The sequence below is a fragment of the Triticum urartu genome, chromosome 7 (assembly GCF_003073215.2).
Source record: "Triticum urartu cultivar G1812 chromosome 7, Tu2.1, whole genome shotgun sequence".
NCBI lineage: Eukaryota > Viridiplantae > Streptophyta > Magnoliopsida > Poales > Poaceae > Triticum > Triticum urartu.
Window position 1 is genome coordinate 708,404,736 of NC_053028.1, and position 25,512 is coordinate 708,430,247.

Here is a 25,512-nt window from a genome sequence, read left to right on the forward strand (position 1 = left end):
TCACCTGCAGTTGCACCCCTTGAGCTGATGCACCAGGTTGTTGACCTTGTTGAAGTCCACAGACTGCTTCCTGGGTATCTCAAAGTAGAGCGGACGAAATAAGTACCCAAGATGACATGACGAAAGCAGATGAAAAGAAGGGGGTCTTGGTGGCGGACAGCAGGCCGACGATGTCGTTGAGGATCCTGTTGGTGTTGGCGATGAAGAGGTTGATGACCTCAGGGACCAAGGCTGGGCCTGAGCTGCCATCCTCGTCCATTGACTGCAAGCACTGGAAATACTCATCCACCATACCCTAGATGGATCACTTCACGAGAAGCTAAAGTGATAGTCAGCCAGCAGACACACGGGTTTAGTAGGGGGTTGAGGCTGGAATGGCCATGGCGAACATGGATGTGACAAGGTTGTTCAACTGGGCCCTAAGCGCGGCAGGGGGGGCAGCCGCCATGCCGATCGATTGAGGGAGAGGAGCAGGTGCTGGAGGGATCCAAAGCTGTCGTGGCTGCGGCGGTGTTGTCGAGGAAGAGTGGAGGAGGCTTGGGGATGGAGACCCTTATATGCCCGGACAGATGAGGCTATCCGTGCGAAGACGTTTGGCTGGGAGTGCCCCCCATTAACAGTGTACTAGTGGCTCGGTCGGGAGCCATTAAGGAGCTAGATGTTGTTGACGTCGGATGCATATACATGGGCGCTCTGTCAAGGCTCGTTGGATGGTTGCACCACTGGCCATTGACAGTCGACATCTCTCTAAAAAGTAAGAACCTCGAGATGTATGAACACCAACAAGAAGTTTAGTGGTGGCTGGCTGAGCTTGTCTTATGGATTGATCGAGGGGCATCCAGAAAGATGATGGAAACCAGCCGTTCAATCGTAGTTGGTTTAATAATCTGTCAGTTGCATTTAATAATCGACGCGATGCGCGCGTGTTTGAGGACAAGAGGACAAAGAAGAGACGAAACATAATTGTATATCCAACTCATGTTCGCTTTGCTCTACAACAAGCGAGTTCAGTTCAGTAATGGAATGAATTTGTTCTGGCTAATAATAGAAGAAAAAACTCCACAATGCTCGTTCGCCAGAGCCAACAGCATTCCGTTCAATTGCTTCGCTTCGCCTCTCTCGTGTAAACGAAGGAGTAGTTCGTTGGATTGTTTTCTCATGCCTAAGTCAGCCCTGTGGAGACGTCCTGGCTCAGCCAGGAGCCATTAACAACTAAAGGTTGACGATGCCGGATGCAGCCAGATGAGCCACGGTTCAAGGCTCTGACCACTCGTCCGATGGGTCCTCCACTGGCCATTGACGGCCGGCATCTCTAAAAACCTGGAGATGTATCTTCACGAAGAACAAGTTTAGTGACGGCTGGCTAAGATTATGTATGGAAAATCATCAATGATTAATTAATTATGAGTTTGAAGCGCATGCACATTAAGAAGAGGGAGTTGCCATCACATACTAGTTTATACATCAGTTCTTGTAGGAATATTTATAAGTCCAATGGTGGGAGCAAGTAGACGCGACGTTACACATGTGTTAAAAATACTAATACTTGTATTATGGAAATATAATTTGGTTAATTTGTTAAAAGTGTTCATCGCACATTTGAAAATTGTTCAATAAACAAAGTTTGCTCAACTCTTAGAAAATGTTTGCACCATTTAGAAAAACAGTAAGTGACATTTAATTTTTTTCCACGCATTTAAAGAAAATGTACGTGACTTTTTTTGAAAAATGTTCGACATTACATTATTTTTTGTGTAATCCAAAACAAAATGTTTCGTACCATTAAAAACAGTGCATGTTCCACTTAAAAATATCGTTCACATGTTAAAAAAAATGTCCAGAACTTATGTCTACAGAAAGTTCACATGTTTAAAAAATGAAGTATCTACAGAAAGTTCATATGTTTTAAAAAATGAATTATCTACAGAAAGTTCTTCCACGGGAGACTTGTGTCCTAGTAGTATTTAGGCCAAGAAAATCGTGTGCCCTTTTGATTTGCCGCACATTAGATACTATGCACGCATCAACGATTGCATCATTTATCGGAATGAGCACGCAGAGAAAATTAGTTGTCCAGTGTGTGATGCTTCTTGATACACCAAAAAGGAGCCACATCTATTTTCTATTATATATTAAAGTATTTGTCACATCTATCTTCTATTATATATTAAAGTATTTGTCACATCTATCTTCTATTATATATTAAAGTATTTTGAAAGGAGCCACATCTATTATATACACCAAAAATTAGTTGGAATGAGCACATTGATTTTGACAGGAGCCACATCTATCTTCTATTATATATTAAAGTATTTGTCAGGTTTCCCAAAAAAAGATAAATAGACTAAAAATTACCACAATAATTAGAAACATATGACCGTAAAATTAGTAAACCAAATTTTTATAGCCATTAGATATGATTGTAAGTTAACAAACAAACAATTATAAAAATTTCCAGTTTAACATTTTGGTTTGAGCCTGACCACGCATAGTCTAGTGATCAATCAACATAGCACCATATTAGAACATGTATACGCTAACCAACATGTGGTTGGATGGTTAGGAGAATAGTGGTATTCCCCAGCCCATCCCATGAGGGTTCAAGTCCTAGACTTAGGCGCTGGTGCTCTCACTTTCCTTGGATGCGGCTGAGAACAACATACAGTTATAAATGGGTGGACAAAGAAATGTTTTAGCATCATCACCTGCAGCTGCACCCCTTGAGCTGATGCACCGGGTCGTCGACCTTGTTGAAGTCCACGGGCTGGTTCCTGGGTATCGCAAAGCAGAGGCGGACGAAATAAGTACCCAAGATGACATGACGAAAGCAAATGGAAAGAAGGGGGTCTTGGGGGCGGACAGCAGGCCGACGATGTCGTGAGGATCCTGTTGGTGTTGGTGATGAAGAGGTTGATGACCTCAGGGACCAAGCCTGGGCCTGAGCTGCCATCCTCGTCCATCGACTGCAAGTACTAGAAATACTCATCCACCATACCCTAGATGGACCATTTCACGAGAAGCTAAAGGCATAGTCAGCCGCAACCACCAATGGGCTAGTAGGGGGTTGACGGTGGAATGACTGTGGCGAACATGGATGTGACAAGGGTGTTCAACTGGCCCTGAGCGCGGCAGTCGCCGTGGCGATTGATTGGGAAAGGAGCAGGTGCTGGAGGGACGAAGTTGTGGTGGCTCCGGCGATGTTATCGGTGAAGAGTGGAGGAGGCTTGGAGACGGAGCCCATTATATACCCGGACGGATGAGTCTGTCCGCGCGAAGACGTGTGGCTGGGAGTGCCCCCATTTAACAGTCTACTAGTGGCTTGGCGGTGAGCCATTAAGGAGCTAGACGTTGTCGACGTCGGATACAGCTAGATGGTGCTCGGTCAAGGCTCGTTGGATGGTTGCTCCGCTGCCATTGATAGTGGTATCTCTCTTAAAAGTAAAAAACCTCGAGATGTGTGAATCAAACAAGAAGGATGATGGAAACCAGCTGTTTTAATCTTACTTGTTTAATAATTCCGTCTGCATTGAATAATCGATGCGTCGTGCGCTTGTTTGAGGACAAGAGGACAAAGAAGAGACGGCGTAATTGTATATCCAAACTATGTTCGCTTCGCTCTACAACAAGCGAGTTCAGTTCAGTAATGGAATGAATTTGTTCCGGCTAATAATAGAAGAAAAAACCCCACAATGCTCTTTCGCTAGAGCCAACGGCCTTCCAATGCGCGGTGAGCGTGTTCTGTCGCCTTTAATTAACTTGCTTTGGGCCAGCTGCGTGTCGCCTTTATTTTTTTATATTTAGAAAAATACTACATACATACATTGTGAAAATAATTTAGTTGGTTTTAAATGTGTTCATCGCATATTTAAAAAATGTTCAAGTAGTGTAAAAAAGGTTTGCTCATTTTTTTTAAAACGTTTGTATCAAAAAAGTCCGACATTAAAAGATGTACACATGTTTCAAGAAAATGTATGTGGCATTTAAAAAAATGTTATACAATTTGAAGAATGTTTGTCTCAAAAAAATATGATCCATACCATTCAAATACAATGTACATTACATAAAAAACGATCCACGTACATTTATTTTGAGTTTTTAAGTTTTTAAAAAGTTGTATCTTTCAAACATTGAGTTCGAATTCAGATCTGTTTTCACCGCTAGAATCTTCACGACAAGATCTTTGAAACTAGATCCCGCACAAGTATGTTTTGCCGGAAGTTTTTTATGTCAATTTTGGTCCTATATGGTGCAACTCTATTACTGCATGGTGGAACTTCAGTACATCATGGTCAGTTCTTTTCAAGACCAACTTCAGAGCTGCATGACCCAACTTATTATGAGGTTGCAACTTAGAAACCAAAACAACCAACTTTTTGTGATGTGCAACTAGTCTACTGTTCTGGCCAACTACCTAGTAGTGCATGTGCAACCCGTCCTCCCTACTCGTAGATGTGTAGTTTTTCCTTGTGGCACCTACCCTACTAGTAGTAATATGTGCAACTCAGTCTGTTGTTCTAGCCAACTACCTAGTAGTCGATGTGAAACTCATTCCCTTCCTACTTGTGGATATGTGGTTTTAATTGGTGGGGGCAACACACAGAGTTGCACATAGTTTGTTAGCCAGCTGGTCAAGGCAATAGACAAAGTTGGCACATCTCAGTGGCAGGGATAGTTGGATGGTCAAACAACACATCCATAAGGGATACTGAAATGTTGCATATAGACAAGGCTCTAAAGTTGCACATCTCACTAGCATGGGTGGTTTGGACGGGATGCTAGCATCTACACATCCATGGGGGATACGGGGAAGGTTGCACATCTCTGTTAGGAAGTTGGCCGGTGCAACATCCGAAGTTGCACGTCCACTGTTAAGCACTTGGCCAAGACATTAAATAGTGAAAACGGAGATCTATGAGGGGGGGGGGAGAGGGAGTTGCACATCGACTACTAGAAAGTTGGTCGAGTCAAGAGACGAAGTTGCACATCTCAATGGTAGGGGTACTTTGGGGTGGAGGTGTCATCAATGAAAACTGCAAGTCCACTCGTAGGGAGAAAGTTGCACATCGACTGTCAGGTAGTTGCACATCAACTATCAGGCAGTCGCACCTAGTGGGGCCTCAACATACTCATGCAACGTCTAGTTTTGAAAATCACATCGCGATGATTCCAACAGTGAAATCGGATCTTAATTTCGATGCATGGTTTGAAAGTTATGCCATTTTAAATTTTTAAAACAAAGAATTAAATGCAAAACAGAACAAAATGCATGCACCACAAGATGACCGTGAAAGTATCCTGTAGGGTGTGAAAAAAAAACCAGATGAGAAAAGTTTCCTAATGGAGAAAGGAGACAACTTTTTTCCTAAAATAACCGGCAGCTTCGGAGCGCTTCGGGTAGCCATTTGCCTGCTAAACGCGTCCTAGAGTTTACACCTGAGCTCACATGTGCCCTCCTGTACAGTAAAATAAAAAAACAATGGTAAAAGAAATAAAAAGCTAAAATTTTTGGAACAAACATTGACGAATTATGAACATGTGTTCAAATTTTCATGAAAACACAACAAATAGAGAATCAATTTTGTTTTTTCTACGGAAGCATATTGACATGTTTTTTCGTCATGGAAATTTGTACACATGTTCAGAATTCGTCAATGGTCGTCCGTAAAAAAAATTCAGATTTTTAAAACTTATGTACTATTTTTATTTTTACTATTCACGAGGATGCGTATGAGCACATGAGTAGAAACAATACTCTCTTCGAGGGTGTGGTGAGTAAGCAATATCAAATACTGACTCATTCAATTGTTCACAATATCGTAGGGTAGCACGTGCTTTTTGTTGAAAAAGGCTGTTAGTTTAGCAGAGCCACATTATTTAACAGCTGCGCCGTGGAATGTAACGATATTATCCTTTTTCTTTTTGGAGGAAGTTGAATAAAGTTGCCTTTGATGTATCCACCATTGACAGGTAAATCCGGTACTTGAAGGACCATAATTTAGCCTCGTAATCTTGCATCACCTAGTCATTGACGGAAGCTGTCCAGGGAGTCAAGCCACCCAATAAAGCAAGTGTACCCTCCTTGTCGAACAACTTCGGGACGACTGGAGTGGACAATGCATCAAATTCAATAATGTCTTCACCACCTCCCATAATTTCACTGGTACCATAAATACGCTAGTGCAGTCTTCATGGTGATGGACTGGTGGTAAACTGGAAAATGCATGTGGATAACTGGGTTACAGATGTACAACTAGTTACCCCGAGAAAATATAAGGAAGGCATCACAGGACCCTTGCGATAATCTGGAGAATGGTGTTAGGAGCCCAGGAGAAAAGGTTAGAGCTGCTGATGGGAAACGACGTCACGAACAACCACAATGCTGGTGGGCCGCCTGTGATCATCGATCATGGGGAGCAACGACTAGCGCCTGTGGTGCTCATGCGAGAATCTGGGCGTGATCACACCACGTCATGACATGGTGATGGCACAACAGCGGCCAACGTCCTTTGGCGACAACCTATGAGTATTTTTAAATGATCTTTTTGGGCAGGACCTCGTGTAGGGTCACGCCTCTCCTTCCTGGCATCGTAGTGCTCTACCGACTCCCGTCGGCTGGAAAGACATGGCAAGATTTAGTCCAACAACAGCTTGAATCAAGGAGAGAGGCAAGTAAGGTGATAAAAAGCTTAAGTTTTACATGAATCACTATTCTTAATGAGGTTATAAATACAGTTATTCAAACTGGTATATTTTCAAATGACGAGAGAGTTCCAAGTCTTAATTTTTTAGTGTGATCTCGGCCATAGTTTTATCTTGGACTTCCCCACCTTTCGATTTCACTGTGACCTTTGCCAGTAATCCTCCGTTGATTTGTTCGTGTGCTGCTCAGCTCTCTCCCTTTCTTGATCCATCATGTCGTATTGAAATCCCTTCATGTCTTCATTCCACTTTATATTGCCGCAGGTGGCCAGGCTAAGATGTGGTCTCTGTCTTGAGGAAGATGCACACTGCGTGATGTATACAACTACAAACATTCCGAGGATGAAAGTAAATATTTCTTGGTTCTTATGTTGGGTGATTTGCAACACGAGATGGTAACTAATTCCTATTGTTCGATTTAGTGCCACTCCATCATGTTTTGTTTCTAATGCGTTTAGGCATTAGTTGCTTTCTGAAGCGTTAATGACAAGTACATTTACATGGGCCTTTATTATACATTTACATGCGCAAGTGATGAACGTATGTACACTACACCACAACAATGTATTCCCTACGGACGCGTGTTGGGTTAAGTTAGTAGTTTGGTATTCGAAAGATGTTTTCCCACAATATAGTTTTTCGACACACAATTCATATTTTATTAGTTAAAAGTGAAAGTTGTGGTTGTACCCCCCTTATCTAACCATCCATTTTGTGCCTCGCGGTCAATTCATGAACTTTCCACTTTTGCATCTCCAAAATAAATGAGCATATGGACATCAAACTTTACAGGTCAAGAATGTATTCGATCTACGACGTGTAACAAAAAATTCAGTTTTTTTGTTCAAATTAAATTTTGTATATTTATAATAGATCAACAAATTCCATATTCTCTTTCCAACATTTTAGTTCCAAAGTTATGATGATCTATAAAGTTTGATGTACATATGTGAGAGGAACCCACAAAAGAAATTTGTATGTCCTAAGTTAGTTGGATAGCACATATGTCGAAGCAATGTTAGAGGGTATAGATAAGGGAGTGTGCACTTAGTATTAGCAAAACCAATCTCTATTTAAAATTTTGGTCAAAGTTTTAATCATAATATTGGAGAAAGTAGTTGCTAGAAATTGATGAGGATTTTGTGCATTTACAGAATATATCTAGGAGATATATAGTAGCCAGTTAATTTTGTGAGATCATTTATGTACAGATATGTGGTCATTTTATTGTATTAATTGTAATAGGATTTTTTGGCATGGTACTAAAATTATCTAAATATTGGGCGATGGAAATAGATAGCGCTCAAATATTATCACGAGAAGGCATGTTTTCAATCCTTTAAAACTCAACCACAAACACTAGCAGGAACACACTACCCAGATCGAGAAATACCGATCTCTCACACTAGGTTTGCTACGTAGTGAGCCTGCCGGCCAAGATTTTGCTTTGGGATCTCTTCTACCGTTGGTCGCCATTCCACTACACTCTTCCATTTCAAGGTCTGTTATTCAATCCATAGCTGGTACTAGATGGTAGTAGTAGACAGTAGAGACTAGTAGTACTGTGCTGCATAGGTAGATGCATGGTTCGCATATATTCATTTTTTATATGAGAAGTATATATAAGTAAAAATCGTAGGAGTGGCCGTTCAGTTGGAATTGATCTTCCTGTGGTGCCGTTTTGTTTGTAGTATTAATTCAGAGGAACACCGTAGCAGACCAGAGGAACACTGTTCGTTTCCTCTGATTTTATGGGAGTCAAAACATTCGGGCCGAGCTCTTTTTTGTAGGAAAGCCCGAGGAAAAGAGATATAATGCTACCCTGTGATGCAACTCTTCTTTGCCATGGGCTGGTCCAAGAAACATGCGTAGGTGAGTTTGGTCCATAACTTGTATCTAGGCCAAGTAGTGTTATTGGCAGGTCATCCTACAATAATTGTGTCCCGCCTTTTGAATAGGTCGAGGTGGTTCACTAGTACATATATTTCTGTTATTTTAAAATAATGAAGCATATTTTGTGTGCTAATAGGATCTTGTGTGGAATTGCAGGCACTTGAATTTCACATGGAGTTTGGAACTACAGTCTCGACCTGCAACGCGACGGTGGTTCAGGATAGCCACATCTTTGTGGTTAATGACTATAGTGTCATCAAGGAAACTGGACCGGGCAATTTTATGAGGTCCCATGCCTTCCAAGTTGGTGAGTATGACTGTTCAGTTAGATTCTACCCACAAGGAATCAATGCTGAAAGCCAAAAGCACATCTCTATTCTTGTTGAGCTTATGAGGGAAAATGCTGAAGTGAAGGCAATATTTTGTTATCGATTGATCTCCCCAGGAGGACAGAGCACGGAGTTGAATCAGATCGGAGTGTTAAACTTATCTAGTGCAGAAGGCAAATGTAGGATGGGAGGGTGTGGGACAAGGTAATGGAGAAAACTTTGCTTGAAGCAGAATATGTGGAATTTGACCACTTCTTGATTGAATGTTCGATCACTATTATGAAAGATCCATTGGTGACTTGCAGTGACTTACTACTTTCACCCCAAGTGAAGCTGCCACAATCCCATCTATCAACTGATATGGCAAATCTATTAGAGTCAAAAGAAGGGGCGGACGTGACCTTCTACTTCCAAGGTGAATCATTTCTTTCACATATGCTAGTGCTTGCTGCAAGGTTCCCTGTGTTTAGGGTGCAGCTCTATGGCCCAATGATGGAGAAAGACGGATCATCTATAATCCTGCAAGATATGTTACCTGACGTTTTTAGGGCTCTCTTATATTTTGTACACAGACTGCTTGGTGCTTCCTTTCAACAATTTCGATGACGAGGACATAGAAGAGATTGTACGCCACTTACTCGAGGCTGCCGATCGATACGCAATTGAAAAGCTGAAGCTCATATGTGAGGCTATTCTTTACAGGTGTCTTGATGTACAAACAGTGGCAACTACATATGCGTTAGCTGATCAACATTAGTGTAACGATCTCAAACAGGAATGCCTCAAATTTATGGCATCTCCAACAATACTTGGTGAAGTCATGGCAAGCCAAGACTATGATAACCTCAAGAGGAAGAGTGCTAGTTTTTCTAAGCGTAAATGAAAAGTATGTTTACACGAGTCTTTATTATACATTGACAAGTGCAAGTCATGAGCGTGTGTAGGACATGGAGAGTGTGGATGCAACCAATCCAAGACTTGGCGTTCGCTAGTGAAAACAGAGTGACGGCTAAACCAAATTATACACTAAACTGAAGCCAAATACACTAGTGAAGACAAAAGTGATAGCTAAACTGAAGCCACATACAATATTAGATTTACAGAAACTAGACACGGAAGGCGAGACCCTATGTGCGCATCGCGAGCGTGTTCTGTCGCCTCTAATTAACAAGCTTGAGCGCCAGCTGCAGTTGGTGAGAGAAAATCAATAAGACACACCTGATGAGAGAGACGACGGCGGCCAGTTCGGGCAACAATGGTTCACACCTATGTTATGGAAGAAGGCGGAGTAGAAGGTCCTCGTCGGAATGAGGCAAAACAGCAGCTCAGTTGAGTGAGCGAGGCGACGCCAAGGAGGAGGGTGAAGCCGTGCGAGCCCGTGCTCGTCGCAACCAGTTAAGGAGGAGAGTAGGAGCTAGAGGACATAGTGCGAGGTTCTGTCTAGACGGAGGCAAGCGAGCTCGGCCCGGAGTGTAGGAGGCAGAGCAGCCGGAGCCACCACGGCCTGGTGGATGGGCAAGGTGAGACGGAAGCATAGCTCGCCTATAGGGAGCCAGTAGACCTGACGTCACACATGTGTTTTTTCCTTTTTAATTTTATTTCTATTAAAAAGAGTATATACATTATTATGAAAACATAATTTTTTTTAAAAGTGTTCATTCCACATTAAAAAATGTTCATACTGTGTAAAATATGATTGCTCAATATTTAGGAAATGTTTGTACTCCCCAAGTTTCTTTTTAGTCTGCATATAAAATTTGGTCGAAGTCAAACTTTGTAAAGTTTGACCAACTTTATAAGAATGAATATCAACAATCACAGTATGAAACCAATATATTAGATGCATCATGAAATGAATTTTGATACCATATAGCTTTAGTATTGTAGATGTTGATAGTTTTTTATATAAATTTGCTCAAACTTTGTGTAGTTTGACTTTGACCAAATCTTATATGCAAACTAAAAAGAAACGGAGGGAGTACCATTCGATAAGAAGTATGTGTCATTTCGAAGCTATTCACCCGTTTCCAAAAATGCACGTGGAATTTTTTAAAAAAATTATACAATGTAAACAATGTGTGCATAATTCGGAAAAATGTTTCATGCAGTTTAGAAACAATGTACATTACACATAAAAAGAGCTATGTACAAAAGGCGTGTCAAGGCAAAAGCAAAACAGAAGTCACCAACATTCTCAGACATGCCCTATGGAGATTGAAGGCTATGGATTCTTCTCGAGAGCTCATATGCACACTCATGAACAGTAAAAAAATAGTAAATGATATAAAAAAACTGATTATCTTGGAACAAACATTGACGAATTCTCCACATGTGTGCAAATTGTTATGACGAAACAACACATAGAGCATCAATTTTGTTTTTTTTTCTACGGAAGTAGTTTTACATGTTTTTTATTCATGGTAATTTGCACGCATGTTCAGAATTGTTAATGTTTGTTCGCATTAAAAAATCAGATTTTAAAAAGTTTGTATACTACTTTTCTTATTTTACTGTTCACGAGGATGCATCTGAGCTCGCGAGCAGAAACTTGATGTCCCTGATCTTTGTGCATCTCATGGCCTAGAATTGGAGCTAGGATTTCGGAGAGGGTGCGGTGAGTAAGCAACATGCAATACTGACACATTCATTGTACACAATACCATAGGGTAGCACGTTTTTTTTTGTTGAAAACGACTACTGATTAGCACAACCATGTTGTTCAACAGCTGTGCACCGTGGGTTCCAAGGATCTTATCCTTTTCTTTTTGGAGGAAGCCGAATAAAGTTGTCTTTGATGCCTCCACCATCGACAGGCCAATCCGGTACTTCAAGGCCCGTATTTTAGCCTCGTAATCCTGCATTACCCGGACATTGATAGAAGTTAGCTTGGAGTCGAGCCACCCCATAAAGCAAGTGTCCCCTTCGTGTCGAACAACTTCCCGTGATGGCACGGCTAGGGAGGACCGCGCATCCATCGGAATGACTCTGATTCTATGTCAAACACAATAATGTCTCGACCGTCTCCTGTAATGTCACTTGCTCCATAAAGAGGCCAGTGCAGTCTGCCATGGTGGTGGACAGGTGGTAAACAGTTAGATGAATAGCGCATTTTCTTGAGTAACTTTTGTTCCGTGGAAGGCGGCGAAACCATTGTAGGAAAGGCCAGAGATGCTGATGGGCACCGGCGTCACAAAGACGATGAGCTTGGCGGCCCCGTGTGGCAGTCGACGATGGGGAGCGATGACTTGGCGGTGGCGGTGCTCAAGAAAGAATGCGGGTGTGGGTGTCACGCTAGGCAATGACATGGCGACGACACGGCAGCGGCCGACCTCCTTGGGTGGCAACCAGATGAGTATCATGTCAATGATCTCCTCAGGTAGGTCCTCGAGCAGGGTCACGCATCTCCTACCCACTTCATAGTGCGTCGACGACTTCGGTCGATTGAAAAGACATGGCAAGCTTTAGTCCAATAACAATAATCAAGAAGAGAAGCAAACAAAAGTAATGGCAAGTACATTTACATGGGTGTTTATTATAAATTGAAAACTTCAAATGATGAACATTTGTAGGACGTGGACAGAGCGGAGGCAACCAGATCTAGACTTGGTATTCACTAGTGAAAACGGAATTGACTGCTAAACCGAATTATACACTGAACTAAAGCCAAATACTCTAGTGAAAACAGAGTGCCGGCTAAACTAAAGCCACATACAATGCTAGCTTAACAGAAACTGGACTCGGAAGGCGAGACCGTCGGAGGGTCCTCGCGATGGTATAGCGAGCTATGTGCGCATCATGAGAATGTTATTTCACTTTTAATTGACTAGCTTGACCACTAGCCGAAGGTGGAGAGAGAAAATCAAAAGGACGCACCAGAGAAGAGAGAGACAACAACGGCCAGTTTGGGTTGCAAAAATGCTCACCTCCATTGGTGTAGAAGGCGGTGGAGAAGGTGCTTGCTAGAGACAGAAAGAGCATCGGCTCGGTTGAGTGAGTGAGGCGATGCCAGGGCGGAGGGTCCAGCCGTGTCGGGGCCGTGCTCATCCGTGTCTAGGCCAGGAAGAGAGTTGGAGCTGGAGGCCATCGTACGAAGTTCCAATGTCTGGCGGCAGGCGAGCAAACTGAATCTGGTATCCAGGAGGCAGGGCAGGAGCTGAGACAGCAAAGGTGGATGGGCATGTCAAGACGGTAGATGAGCTCACCTAAAGGGAGCAAGTAGACATGGTATCACACATGTGCTTTTTTCTTTTTTATTTTGTTTATATTAAAGAAATAGTAAATAAACAAAGGTTGCTCCACTCTTAGAAAATGTTTGTACCGTTCATAAAAACTGCAAGTGACATTTAGTTTTTGCATGCATGTCAAGAAAATGTATGTGACATTTTTGGAAAATGTTTGACATTATACTTTTTGTGTAATCCAAACAAAATGTTTCATACCGTACAAAATGTTCAGCACTTGTATTTTGAGAAAACGTTAATCGATTATTAATCTTTTAACACACACACACACACACACACACACACACACACAAGTATTTTCAATGTAAAAGATATACAATGTGTAAGAAAAAGTATACATCAAAACGTCTACATGAAAATTAGTTAATCATATATTCGAAAATGTTCAAAACACGTATTTGGAAAATTACTAGTCAAGTATTGAAAATCTTAAATCTATGGAAAATTACCGCTAAAAAAGGGAGCAAATTGATTTCGAAAGGAGCCACATCTATCTTATATTATATATTAAAGTATTTGACGGGTTTCCCAAAAAAAGATAAATAGACTAAAAATTACCACAATAATTAAAAATATATGACCATCAAATTAATAAAAAAAAATTTTATAGCCATTAGATATGATTGTAAGTTAACAAACATACAATTATAAATCAAATTTGCAGATTAACATTTTGGTTTAACATTAGATATGATTGTAAGTTAATAAACATACAGTTATAAATCAAATTTGCAGTTTAACATTAGATATGATTGTAAGTTAACAAACATACAGTTATAAATCAAATTTTTTATAGCCATTAGATATGATTGTAAGTTAACAAACATATAGTTATAAATCAAATTTGCAGTTTAACATTCTGACCACGCATTCTCTAGTGATTAATCAATATAGCACCATATTAGAACATGTATACGCTAACCAACATGTGGTTGGATGGTTAGGAGAATAGTGGTATTCCCCAGCCCATCCCATGAGGGTTCAAGTCCTAGATTTGGCGCTGGTGCTCTCACTTTCCTTGGATGCGGCTGGGGACAACATACAATTATAAATGGGTTGGACAAAGAAATGTCTTAGCATCATCGCCTGCAGTTGCACCCCTTGAGCTGATGCACCAGGTTGTTGACCTTGTTGAAGTTCATGGGCTGCTTCCTGGGTATCTCAAAGCAGAGCGGACGAAATAAGTACCCAAGATGACATGACGAAAGCAGATGAAAAGAAGGGGGTCTTAGGGGCGGACAGCAGGCCGACGATGTCGTTGAGGATTCTGTTGGTTTTGGCGATGAAGAGGTTGATGACCTCAGGGACCAAGGCTGGGCCTGAGCTGCCATCCTCGTCCATCGACTGCAAGCACTGGAAATACTCATCCACCATACCCTAGATGGATCAGTACACGAGAAGCTAAAGGCATAGTCATCCAGCAACCACACAGGTTCAGTAGGGGGTTGACGGTGGAATGACCGTGGCGAACATGGATGTGACAAGGGTCTTCAACTGGGCCCTGAGCACGGCAGCCGCCGTGGCGATTGATTGGGGGAAAGGAGCAGGTGCTGGAGGGATCCGAAGCTGTGGTGGCTCCGGCAATGTTGTCGATGAAGAGTGGAGGAGGCTTGGGGACGGAGCCCCTTATATACCCGGACAGATGAGGCTGTCCGCGCGAAGACGTGTTGCTGGGAGTGCCCCCCATTAACAGTCTACTAGTGGTTTGGCCGGGAGCCATTAAGGAGCTAGACGTTGTCGACGTCGGAGGCAGCTAGATGGGTGCTCGGTCAAGGATCGTCGGATGGTTGCTCTGCTGGCCATTGACAGTGGGCATCTCTCGTAAAAGTAAAAAACCTCGAGATGTATGAATACAAACAAGAAGTTTAGTGGTTGCTGGCTGAGATTGTCTTATGGATTGATCGAGGGCATCCAGAAGGATGATGGAAGCCAGCCGTTCAATCTTAGTTGGTTTAATAATCCGTCGGTTGCATTTAATAATCGATGCAATGCACGCGTGTTTGAGGACAAGAGGACAAAGAAGAGACGGAACGTAATTGTATATCCAACTCATGTTCGCTTCGCTCTACAACAAGCGAGTTCAGTTCAGTAATGGAATGAATTTGTTCTAGCTAATAATAGAAGAAAAAACTCCACAATGCTCTTTCGCTAGAGCCAACGATCTTCCATTCAATTGCTTCGCTTTGCTTCTCTCGCGTATACGAAGGAGTAGTTCATTGGACTGTTTTCTCGTGCCTAAGTCAGACCTGTGGAAACGTCCTGGTTCAGCCGGGAGCCATTAACAGCTAAAGGTTGACGACGCCGGATGCAGCCAGATGAGCCTCGGTTCAAGGCTCTGACCACTCGTTTGATGGGTCCTCCACTGGCCATTGACGGCCGGCATCTCTAAAAACCTGGAGAAGTATGTTCACGAAGAACAAGTTTAGTGACGGCTGGCTAAGATTGTTTATGGAAAATCATCAATGATTAATTAATTATGAGTTTGTAGCGCATGCACATTAAGAAGAGGGAGTTGCCATCACGTACTAGTTTATACATGAGTTCTTGCAGGAATATTTATAAGTCCAATGGTGGGAGCAAGTAGACGCGACGTTACACATGTGTTAAAAATACTAATACTTTGTATATGGAACATAATTTGGTTAATTTGTTAAAAGTGTTCATCGCACATTTGAAAATTGTTCAATAAACAAAGTTTGCTCAACTGTTAGAAAATGTTTGCACCATTCAAAAAAACAGTAAGTGACATTTTTTTCCACGCATTTCAAGAAAATGTATGTGACTTTTTCGGAAAATGTTCGACATTACATTATTTTTTGTGTAATCCAATTTTTTTCGTACCATTTAAAACAGTGCACGTTCCACATAAAATATCGTTCACATGTTAAAAAAATGTCCAGAACTTACGTCTACAGAAAGTTCACATGTTTAAAAAATGATGTATCTACAGAAAGTTCATATGTTTTAAAAAATGAAGTATCTAGAGAAAGTTCTTCCACGGGGACTTGTGTCCTAGTAGGATTCATGCCAAGAAAATCGTGTTCCCCTTTATTTGCCGCACATTAGATACTATGTGTTCGCACACGAACACGTCACCGTGTACTCTTGACGCCGGGGGTGATGCACAGCAGTTCACGTCGAAGGAGGCCCGTCCGAAAGCGTGGTACGCAGGCAATCCGGCGGGTGGTTTTGAGGATCCGAAACCCCACACGCCCGAGAGGGACCCCGTCAGGGCGCACGACGGCTATGGGCTGTCCTAGGTCGACCTGATCGCCCCTAGGGCCTCGAGGTTCGCCGTCCTGCAACAAGAAGAACAGACGAAGAACGAGGAAGAAGAAGAACCAGGGTTAAGGAGAGAAATAAAATGATAAAAAAGTGGTAGATGATTTGTTCAATTGTGTGTGTTCAATCGACCGTCACCCCTTTGGTATATAAGAGGCGGTTAGACTTCCCGTGCAAGGAAAAGGATTGGATTCACGTCCAAAACCCTAGTCAAATTCGGATTGGTTCTTTCCGAACATTCCAAAACTATTCGGTTTAAACTGGCTGCACCTTGCGGGTCTTTTTTGTGGTTGTAAACGATCTCGGATGGAAACGTGTCCAAAAGCAATCTTGACTGTTTCGACAAGACGAACAACTTTCATTTTGAACGTTTTCTGATCAGAGGTCAGCCTGAGGGTCAAATCACTCGCGTCAAACAGACTATTATTCACGCTAACCATCACACAGGGTGTGGGGCACACCATTTTTTGCCTCATGACAGAGCTGCATTCCGATGGCTCTAACTTTTGTATACGAGCTTGGGTTGGAGCAATTTTTATATCAAAATTGATTATTTCAACGAGACGAAGACAAACCGTGTGTATTATTTTTCCATACGAGGCCGCCTTGGGGGCGTAATCAGCCAAATAGTGTTCTGAATACAAAATCTGAGTACTTCAAACACAACTTTGGCCTTATAGATGAGATCCGATGGCTATGGCCCAAATATCAAAGTTTCTCATTTTGACGATATAGAACTTTCTCGCTTTGAACACCTTTTCATTTGAGGCCATCTTAATTGTGTTTTTGACTATGCCAAAATCTGGTGTCAACACATGCCCCCTGTTTTTTGGGCAAAACTTGCATGCCGAAAAATAATTTGTAATGTGTTTGTTCTAAGGACGATGTCAACACTCTGCTACCTCTTGAGCTTGCGTTGGTTTTCCCCGAAGAGGAAGGGATGATGCAGCAAAGTAGCGTAAGTATTTCCCTCAGTTTTTGAGAACCAAGGTATCAATCCAGTAGGAGGCCACACTCAAGTCCCTCGTACCTGCACAAAACGATAGCTACTCGCAACCAACGCGATTAGGGGCTGTCAATCCCTTCATGGTCACTTACGAGAGTGAGATCTGATAGATATAATATTTTTGGTATTTTTGGTATAGAGATGCAAAGTAAAAAGTAAAGGCAAAGTAAAAAGCAAAGCAAGAGTAAAGTGATGGAGATTGATATGATGAGAATAGACCTGGGGGCCATAGGTTTCACTAGTGGCTTCTCTCACTAGTAGAAAAAGGGTCAAATGTGAAGCACATTAGTGCCGGTTTACAAAAAAACCGGCACTAATGTGATCAATAGTACCGCTTCGTGGCGGGGATCAATAGTACCGGTTCGTGGCGATCCTTTAGTACCGGTTCGTGCCACAAACCGGTACTAAAGGGGTGATGGCAGGCTGGCGTCAGGCCGGGCCCCACGATCAACTTTAGTACCGGTTCGTGTCACAAACCGGTACTAAAGGGCTAACCTTTAGTACCGGTTTGTGCCACGAACTGGTACTAAAGGGGTCTGACCTATAGTACCGATTTGTGACACAAACCGGCACTATTGGGCAATTTTCAAACTCTACCCCCCCTGTGTCGCCATTCCAGTTCTGAAAAAATCAAAAGAAAATGATAAAAACTTCAAAAAATCCTTCGAGGGGTAGTTATATTACTACATCTACTAGTTAGGAAAATTTGAAAACTTAAATTTGGACATGTTTTGCAAAAAGTGTAGGGTAAATGTAAAACGACTATAACTTTTTTGCATACGATGTCGGAAAAAAACATATAATATATCAAAAAATTCAGCATGAAAATCCGCATCCGATGGAGACTGCCTACGGCCTGTTTGCAATTTTTTAGAATCCTCAAATTCCAAAACGAAAAAAAGATATGGTCAAATTTCAGTTTTTTTTAAAAAAATTGGTTAAAACTGGTCAAACTACTTATTCAAGAAGTATTAATGTTACTACATAATTATTCAAGAATATTAGTGTTACTAAATAATTATTTCAATTTTTTAAATTTTGGTCAAATTTGGTCAAACTATGGTCAAACTGTGGTCAAACTATGGTCAAACTTATTCAAGAAATATTAGTGTTACTAAATAATTACTGTTTTCTAGAATAATAGTTTCAAACTCAAACGGTGAAACGTGTGACCTAATTCTCAAGCTAAACTGTTGAGGGTTAATAGGATTGACAGCTTACATTTGTCAGGAAAACAACAAGTGCACACTTGGAATGTAGAGGGAATAGAACTCCGAAGTTAAGCATGCTCAGGCTGGGGGAGTGAGAGGATGGGTGACCGGCCGGGAAGTCAGGCGATTTGGAATGAGTGATCCACACTTGAGCAGTTAAGAGAGGTGATTAGAGACTAAATCATCAAATAATTCAGAAAAATTAAAAATAAAAAAAAATCAAATTGTTTTCCAAAATTTTCAAAAAATAAATAAATAAAAAAAACCTTTAGTACCGGTTGGTAACACCAACCGGTACTAAAGGTCCCCCATACCAGGGCGCGAGCTCACGCCACGTGGTGGCACTTTAGCGCCGGTTCATGCCGAACCGGTACTAAAGGGGGGGGGGCTTTAGTGCCCACCCTTTAGTGCCGGTTATGGAACCGGCACTAAAGGCCCTTACGAACCGGCGCTAAAGCTCCGTTTTCTACTAGTGTCTCAAGAGCATAAGTATTCTACGGTGGGTGAACAAATTACTGTTGAGCAATTGACAGAATTGAGCATAGTTATGAGAATATCTAGGCATGATCATGTATATAGGCATCACGTCCGTGACAAGTAGACCGAAACGATTCTGCATCTACTACTATTACTCCACTCATCGACCGCTATCCAGCATGCATCTAGAGTATTGAGTTAAAAATAGAGTAACGCCTTAAGCAAAGACAAAAATAATACAAGACGCTCCAAGCAAAACACATATCATGTTGGTGAATAAAAATATAGCTCCAAGTAAATTACCGATGGAGGTGGACGAAAGAGGGGATGCCTTCCGGGGCATCCCCAAGCTTTGACTTTTTGGTGTCCTTGGATTATCTTGGGGGTGCCATGGGCATCCCCAAGCTTAGGCTCTTGCCACTCCTTGTTCCATAATCCATCAAAAGAATTCACCCAAAACTTGAAAACTTCACAACACAAAACTTAAAGTAGAAAACTCGTGAGCTCCGTTAGCTAAAGAAAACATAAGACCACTTCAAGGTACTGTAATGAACTCATTCTTTATTTATATTGGTGTTAAACCTACTTTATTCCAACTTCTCTGTGGATTATAAACTATTTTACTAACCATAGATTCAACAAAATAAGCAAACAACACACGAAAAACAGAATCTGTCAAAAACAGAATAGTCTATAGTAATCTGTAGCTAGCGCAAGATATGGAACCCCAAAAATTCTACAATAAATTGACGGACGTGAGGAATTTATCTACTAATCATCTGCAAAAAGAATTAACTAAATAGCACTCTTCAAATAAAAATGACAGAAGTTCTCATGAGTGCTAAAGTTTCTTTTTTTACAGCAAGTTCAACAAGACTTTCCCCAAGTCCTCCCAGCGGTTCTACTTGGCACAAACACTAATTTAACACAAAAAACACAACCAAAACAGAGGCTAAATAATTTATTTATTACTAAGGAGAAAAATAAAATTGGGTTGCCTCCCAACAAGCGCTATCGTTTAACGCCCCTAGCTAGGCATAAAAGCGAGGATCGATCTAGGTATTGCCATTCTTGGTTTTAGAGAGAAAGAGAGCAAACTTGTTATCTATGGATTTAATCTTTCTATTTTGACAAAGTACATGTCCATTAATGGTAGAAGAAGGATTAAGAATGTTGCGGAAATTGGCATCTAGGCTAGCTTTTATTTCTTTAATAGATTCGTTTTGGTAAGAAAGCAAGAGAGATGTGATTTCAGCTTTCTCATTAATGTGGTGCCCAAATATAGTTTTCATCCTCTCATAGGTATCTATGGGGTCCCCTTCAAGGAAACCCCCTTCGAAAATAGAATCTAAAACTTGTTTGAATGAAGCGGGTAGCCCAACATAAAAGCTTTTTAAGTAAACCTCAATTTGATATTGGGGTACATAGCTAGCACGGATCCTTAACAGCCTATCCCAAACATCTTTCAAAGATTCATCAAGTAAGTAACGAAAAATTCCAGAATCATCTTCATCAAAATTACTAAGGTTCCCATTGATAACTCCGGCAAGTTGTTCTATAGCATTCTGATTTATGAGTTTAGATAAGATAGCAGGATTGTCTAAAGCACTAGAACTTGGGGGAGAACCCCCAACTCTTTTTGGTTCTGACATGGCGAGGGAAAAGAGGCAAATAGAGAGGGAGGATAGAAAGAGAGAGAGAGAGGGCGAATAAAACGGCAAGGGTGAAGTGGGGAGAGGAAAACGAGAGGCAAATGGCAAATAATGTAATGCGAGAGATAGGGATTGTGATGGGTACTTGGTATGTTGACTTTTGCGTAGACTCCCCGACAACAGCGCCAGAAATCCTTCTTGCTACCTCTTGATCTTGCGTTGGTTTTCCCCGAAGAGGAAGGGATTATGCAGCAAAGTAGCGTAAGTATTTCCCTCAGTTTTTGAGAACCAAGGTATCAATCCAGTAGGAGGCCACAGTCAAGTCCCTCGTACCTGCACAAAACGTTAGCTACTCGCAACCAACGCGATTAGGGGTTGCCAATCCCATCATGGTCACTTACAAGAGTGAGATCTGATAGATATAATATTTTTGGTTATTTTGGTATAGAGATGCAAAGTAAAAAGTAAAGGCAAAGTAAAAAAGCAAAGCAAGATTAAAGTGATGGAGATTGATATGATGAGAATAGACCCGGGGGCCATATGTTTCACTAGTGGCTTCTCTCAAGAGTATAAGTATTCTACAGTGGGTGAACAAATTACTGTTGAGCAATTGACAGAATTGAGCATAGTTATGAGAATATCTAGGCTTGATCATGTATATAGGCATCACGTCCATGACAAGTAGACCGAAACGATTCTACATCTACTACTATTACTCCACTCATCGACCGCTATCCAGCATGCATCTAGAGTATTAAGTTAAAAACAGAGTAACGCCTTAAGCAAGATGACATGATGTAGAGAGATAAATTCATGCAATATGAAATAAACCCCATCTTGTTATCCTTGATGGAAACGATGCAATACGTGCCTTGCTTCCCCTTCTGTCACTAGCAAAGGACACCGCAAGATCGAACCCAAAGCTAAGCACTTCTCCCATGGCAAGAACTACCAATCTAGTTGGCCAAACTAAACGGATAATTCGAAGAGACTTGCAAAGATAACCAATCATACGTAAAAGAATTCAGAGAAGATTCAAATATTATTCATAGATAGACTTGATCATAAACCCACAATTCATCGGTCTCAACAAACGCACCGCAAAAAGAAGATTACATTGAATAGATCTCCACAAGATACGGGGAGAACTTTGTATTGAGATCCAGAAAGAGAGAAGAAGCCATCTATCTACTAACTATGGACCCGAAGGTCTGAGGTAAACTACTCACACTTCATCGGAGAGGCTACGATGATGTAGAAGCCCTCCGTGATGACGGCCCTCTCGGGCGGAGCTCCGGAACAGGCCCCAAGATGGGATCTCGTGGATACAGAAAGTTGCGGCGGTGGAATTAGGTTTTTGGATCCATCTCTGTTCGTTTGGGGGTACGTAGGTATATATAGGAGGAAGGAGTACGTCGGTGGAGCAAAGAGTGTCCCACGAGGCAGGGGGACGCGCCCTAGGGGGGGGGCCCACCCTCGTGACCGCCTCTTTGACTCCTTGGAGTAGGGTCCAAGTCTCCTGGATCACGTTCGACGAGGAAATCACATTCCCGAAGGTTTTATTCCATTTGGACTCCATTTGATATTCCGTTTCTTTAAAACACTGAAATAGGCAAAAAACAACAATTCTGGGCTGGGCCCCCGGTTAATAGGTTAGTGCCAAAAATAATATAAAAGTGGAAAATAAAGCCCAATATAGTCCAAAATAGTAGATAATATAGCACGGAGCAATCAAAAATTATAGATACGTTGGAGATGTATCAGGCATCCCCAAGCTTAATTCCTGCCCGTCCTCGAGTAGGTAAATGATAAAAAGAGAATTTTTGATGTGGAGTGCTACTTGGCATAATTTCAATGCAAATCTTCTAAATTGTGATATGAATATTCAGATTCGAAAGATTCAAGACAAAAGTTTATATTGACATAAAAATAATAATACTTCAAGCATACTAACAAAGCAATTATGTCTTGTCAAAATAACATGGCCAAAGAAAGTTATCCCTACAAAATCATATAATCTGGCTATGCTCTATCTTCACCACACAAAGTATTTAAATCATGCACAATCCCGATGACAAGCCAAGCAATTGTTTCATACTCTAACTTTTTCAAAACCTTTTCAATCTTCACGCAATACATGAGCGTGAGCCATGGATATAGCACTATAGGTGGGATAGAATGGTGGTTGTGGAGAAGACAAAAAGGAGAAGATAGTCTCACATCAACTAGGCGTATCGACGGGCTATGGAGATGCCCATCAATAGATATCAATGTGAGTGAGTAGGGATTGCATGCAACGGATGCACTAGAGCTATAAGTATATGAAAGCTCAAAAAGAAACTAAGTGGGTGTGCATCCAACTTGCTTGCTCATGAAGACCTAGGGCAATTTGAGGAAGCCCATCATTGGAATATACACGCCAAGTTCTATAATGTAAAATTCCCACTAGTATATGAAAGTGATAACATGAGAGACTCTCTACTATGAAGATCATGGTGCTACTTTGAAGCACAAGTGTGGTGAAAGGATAGTAACATTGTCCCTTCTCTCTTTTTCTCTCATTTTTTTTATCTGGGCCTTTTCTCTTTTTTATGGCATCTTTTTATTTGGGCTTCTTTGGCCTCCTTTTTTTCGTCCGGAGTCTCATCCCGGCTTATGGGGGAATCATAGTCTCCATCATTCTTTCCTCACCGGGACAATGCTCTAAAAATGATGATCATCACACTTTTATTTTTCTTACAACTCAACTTAGAACAAAATATGACTCTATATGAATGCCTCCGGCGGTGTACCGGGATATGCAATATGACAATGATGGAGTGTGTCATAATAAATGGAACGGTGGAAAGTTGCATGGCAATATATCTCGGAATGGCTATGGAAATGCCATAATAGGTAGGTATGGTGGCTTTTTTGAGGAAGGTATATGGTAGGTGTATGATACCGGCGAAAAGTGCGTGGTATTAGAGAGGATAGCAAAGGTGGAAGGGTGAGAGTGCGTATAATCCGTGGACTCAACATTAGTCATAAAGAACTCATATACTTATTGCAAAAATCTAGAAGTTATCAATGCAAAGTATTACGCGCATGCTCCTAGGGGGATAGATTGGTAGGAAAAGACCATCGCTCGTCCCCGACCGCCACTCATAAGGAAGACAATCAATAAATAAATCATGCTCCGACTTCAACACATAACGGTTCACCATACGTGCATGCTACGGGAATCACAAACTTTAACACAAGTATTCTTTAAATTCACAACTACTCAACTAGCACGACTTTAATATTATCACCTCCATATCTCAGAACAATTATCATGTTTCAATCTTTTCTTACTATTCAATACACTCAAAAGAAAGTTTCACAGATCTTGAATACCAAGCATATTATTATGAAGCAAATTACCATGCTATTAAGACTCTCAAAATAATTTAAGTGAAGCATGAGAGATCAATAGTTTCTTTAAAACAAATCCACCACCGTGCTCTAAAAGATCTAAGTGAAGCACATAGAGAAAAATTATAACGCTCAAAATATATAAGTGAAGCACATAGAGCAAAACTACTTAGCTCAAAAGATGTAAGTGAAGCACAAAGAGCAAAACTACTTAGCTCAAAAGACATAAGTGAAGCACATAGAGTATTCTATCAAATTTTAATTCATGTATGGCTCTCTCAAAAGGTGTGTACAGCAAGGATGATTGTGGCATACTAAAACACAAAGACAAAAATAATACAAGACGCTCCAAGCAAAACACATATCATGTTGGTGAATAAAAATATAGCTCCAAGTAAATTACCGATGGAAGTGGACGAAAGAGGGGATGCCTTCCGGGGCATCCCCAAGCTTTGACTTTTTGGTGTCCTTGGATTATCTTGGGGGTGCCATGGGAATCCCCAAGCTTAGGCTCTTGCCACTCCTTGTTCCATAATCCATCAAAAGAATTCACCCAAAACTTGAAAACTTCACAACACAAAACTTAAAGTAGAAAACTCGTGAGCAACGTTAGCTAAAGAAAACAAAAGACCACTTCAAGGTACTGTAATGAACTCATTCTTTATTTATATTGGTGTTAAACCTACTTTATTCCAACTTCTCTATGGATTATAAACTATTTTACTAACCATAGATTCAACAAAATAAGCAAACAACACACGAAAAACAGAATCTGTCAAAAACAGAACAGTCTATAGTAATCTGTAGCTAGCGCAAGATATGGAACCCCAAAAATTCTACAATAAATTGATGGACGTGAGGAATTTATCTACTAATCATCTGCAAAAAGAATTAACTAAATAGCACTCTTCAAATAAAAATGACAGAAGTTCTCGTGAGTGCTAAAGTTTCTGTTTTTTTACAGCAAGCTCAAGAAGACTTTCCCCAAGTCCTCCCAACGGTTCTACTTGGCACAAACACTAATTTAACACAAAAAACACAACCAAAACAGAGGCTAAATAATTTATTTATTACTAAGGAATAAAAATAAAATTGGGTTTCCTCCCAACAAGCGCTATCGTTTAACGCCCCTAGCTAGGCATAAAAGCGAGGATCGATCTAGGTATTGCCATTCTTGGTTTTAGAGAGAAAGAGAGCAAACTTGTTATCTATGGATTTAATCTTTCTATTTTGACAAAGTACATGTCCATTAATGGTAGAAGAAGGATTAAGAATATTGCGGAAATTGGCATCTAGGCTAGCTTTTATTTCTTTAATAGATTCGTT

General features: G+C 41.1%; 3 pseudogenes; 1 reads left to right on the forward strand and 2 right to left on the reverse strand.

Annotated features, from left to right (window-relative positions):
* Positions 1-3,241, reverse strand: LOC125519543 (annotated as a pseudogene).
* A 5,522-nt stretch (positions 3,242-8,763) lies between these two features.
* On the forward strand, positions 8,764-9,804 carry LOC125519544 (annotated as a pseudogene).
* A 4,437-nt stretch (positions 9,805-14,241) lies between these two features.
* LOC125519545 lies at positions 14,242-14,882 on the reverse strand (annotated as a pseudogene).
* Between the last annotated feature and the right edge of the window lie 10,630 nt (positions 14,883-25,512).